Below are 3,237 nucleotides of genomic sequence, written 5' to 3'. Positions count from 1 at the left end.
ATGCTGCTAACACCAAGTCCAGGGTTCAGTCTCTGTACCGGCCAGCTGCCAAAAAAAAAAATACAAGATACAAAATCCCCACTTGTGAAGCTGTTTCGATTCCACAGTAGATGATGTGGTCAGAAATGCTGTGCTCAGAGCTCCGAAAGCTTCAAGGGGTACAGAGAAGTTTTCCAAAATGGCAGATGAGGTGAGCTGTAGTTTGAAGATATCCCTGAACTTCACCTAAAGAGACGGTGCTCCTGAGCCTAGAAAATAGGCCCTGGAAGCTGTATGGCAAGAGGTTAGGTTAGAAAAGGAGAGCGAGAGAAGGAATGAGGAGTAGGCAGGGGTCCAGTGGACCCGGGGCCAGACTCCACATGTTGGAGCACAAATGATGCTTCATTTCCCCTCAGCAGCTGGATCCAGACCCCCATTTGTCCTCCCAGCAGAGCAGTGGGTCAGCCAGGGGAAAGGCCCAGCACCCCTCCTTCTAACACCCCCACCAGGTAACTATCAGGAACCCTGTTAGCAAACACATCTCCGCACCTGCTAACCAAAAACCAAAAGGTGAACACACAGGACAAGAGGAAAAGACAGCACGAGGACTTCCCAGCCAGCCTCTGCGGAGGCAACTCTGCACAGCTCGCTGCTGTTTACCTTTGATGGCTCTGTGGACAAATAGTGGCTGCGAAGATCTTTCTCTTACACATCTATGCTCCTACAAAGTCTTGCCACTTTCCAGCTGTGTGTCAGTAATTCTGGGTTGGCCAGCATAAGCAGATTTTTGAATCTGAATGCTTTTCAATCCAAGACACAGGTCACGTACTCAGATGCCTTCAGGCCAGTCAGGTAATAAACAAGAGAAGCAGGGAGCGGTGGGAATTAGACAAACTGGAGCGTACAGACCACTTGATCTCTGGTAGGGATGCAAGGCTTGAGTTCAGATTGTCTGATTTTTCCCTCCTAAGGGAAGCCATAAATCTGGATTTTTATGTGAAGTGACTGGATTTTTTTTTTTTCCTTTTTATCTTTTTTTTTTTCATGTCCGGCAACGGATCGCAACCCTCAGTGTCACGCCCGTACCAGACCAGGACCGGCAATGGGATCGCAAACCTTGGTTCTGCGCCTGCACCTCGCTCAGCCAGTGAGCGGGAACCGGTCTGTATGTGGGATCCGAACCTTCGGCTGGATTTTTACATGAAATGACTGGATTTTTTAAAAATGTGACATTAAGCTCCCTTTTTTAAAACCTGGTGTAGACAAAACCAGTGTGAAGAGCTAGTGTGCCACTGGGCCGGCCCATGAAGTGACCGGATTTTTAAAAAATGTGACATTAAGCTCCCTTTTTTAAAACCTGGTGTAGACAAAACCAGTGTGAAGAGCTTTGCAGGGGATGGTAGTTGGTGTACTGGAAGATGCCTATTTATAAAATGATGTGTAAGTGGAGAGTCAGGGTCTCCATGAGGGGAAGACAGGATGTAGGGTCACAGAATGAGACAGTGGAGTTTGGAGCTCAGTGTCCAGGCTGTGGCCTCAGGAGTGGTGACCAAAGCAAGTCAGCATTCTGGAGATGCAGAGCTTCAAAACAGGGAAGCCAGCACAGAGCTGGACAAGGAAAAGGGGAGGGCCTGAGCTGGCAGGAGAAGCCATGGCACAGGTGCCAAAGTCTTCAGTGGGCAAGGGGGGTGCCCTAGTGACAGCTACATGGAGGGAGATCTGGGAAGCAAAGCTTCTGAGGGAAAGTGGGGGTTACGATGCTCAAAAAGGAGCTTTGTAATCTGTGTGGAATGATTGTGCAAAAGACTTAGCACTGAGCCTGGCAGACACAGATGCTCAATATGTATAGGTCCGGGTGACTTGTTGACTTTCCTGATAAATATGTACTGGGGCACAGTATGTGCCAGACACTAGGGGTGAGTGAGATCTCAGGGTTGCTTCATTAAGGAGCTAGGCAAGTCAGCTAGCATTTGCAGGGCAGTCCAGCAAGGATTATGACAGGGCCACACACAGAGGAGCCAGACCTGGAGAGAGGGAGAGCTTTCTGGAACCCAACAAGGAAATAGTCCGGTGGAAAGGGAGGTGGTCAGTAATCCAGACAGGAGAAAAGGCTACATGGAAACTGGAGGCTAAATAGTCAGCAGCACAGTCGATGCTGAAGGAAGTGGCAGAGCTGGCCCTCAGCAGACAGGGTCACATGCAGGGCCTTCCAAGGATGGAGGCCTCCACCAAGGTCCCAGGGAAACTTCCATCCTAACAAGTACTTGTATCATCTACCTGTGTGCCAAGCACTCGAGGGAGAGCTTTCTGGAACCCAACAAGGAAATAGTCCGGTGGAAAGGGAGGTGGTCAGTAATCCCGACAGGAGAAAAGGCTACATGGAAACCGGAGGCTAAATAGTCAGCAGCACAGTCGATGCTGAAGAAAGTGGCAGAGCTGGCCCTCAGCAGACAGGGTCACATGCAGGGCCTTCCAAGGATGGAGGCCTCCACCAGGGTCCCAGGGAAACTTCCATCCTAACAAGTACTTGTATCATCTACCTGTGTGCCAAGCACTCTCCAAAGAACTTATAAAAAGTCAAATTTAGTCTTCCTACCAGCCTTAAGAAGAAGGTCCACAATTCTCCGAAGAAGGTCCACAATTCTCTCCCCTCAATTCCACAATCCAAAACTCTGCAAACCTAAGGATTTTTATAATTTGTTTGCCAGCAAAATTTGAGCTGAACTGACATGAGGATATTTCTATCTTTACCCCCACGTAATGTGAATATTCATGTTTCGTTGCAGAAATACTGTGCTTGATGACAGGATATTGCACCCGATCTCCCTGGGGATGAGAAATATATGACATATGCAAAGGACTGTGTTTTATAAAATCCAAAATTTCTGAATTCTGAAACCTGTGTGGTCCCAGGGGTTTTGGTTAAGGGACTGTAAAAACTGTTACCATCCCCATTGTACAGATGAGGAAACCAAAGGATAAGTAGCTTTGCCAAGGGTACACAGGTAGCTAGTGAGAGAGCCAAAATACGGTGCCAAGGGTACACAGGTAGCTAGTGAGAGAGCCAAAATACGGACCCAGACAGTCTGCCCCAGAGTCCTTGCTACTCAGATATATTTTGGAAATAAGGGAGGAAAGGAGACCAGTAAGAAAGCCATGGCAGTCAACCAGCCATAGTAGGGATGGAAGGAGTGGAGAACCAAGAAATTGTTTAAAAGGAAAATCAACAGAGCCTGGTGGTCATCAGTAGGTTGGGAG

Source organism: Galeopterus variegatus, unplaced genomic scaffold, assembly GCF_000696425.1.
Source record: "Galeopterus variegatus unplaced genomic scaffold, G_variegatus-3.0.2 Scaffold1438, whole genome shotgun sequence".
Classification (NCBI taxonomy): Eukaryota; Metazoa; Chordata; class Mammalia; order Dermoptera; family Cynocephalidae; genus Galeopterus; species Galeopterus variegatus.
The sequence above is the reverse complement of the archived record's forward strand: the minus strand, read 5'-3'. Positions refer to the sequence as shown.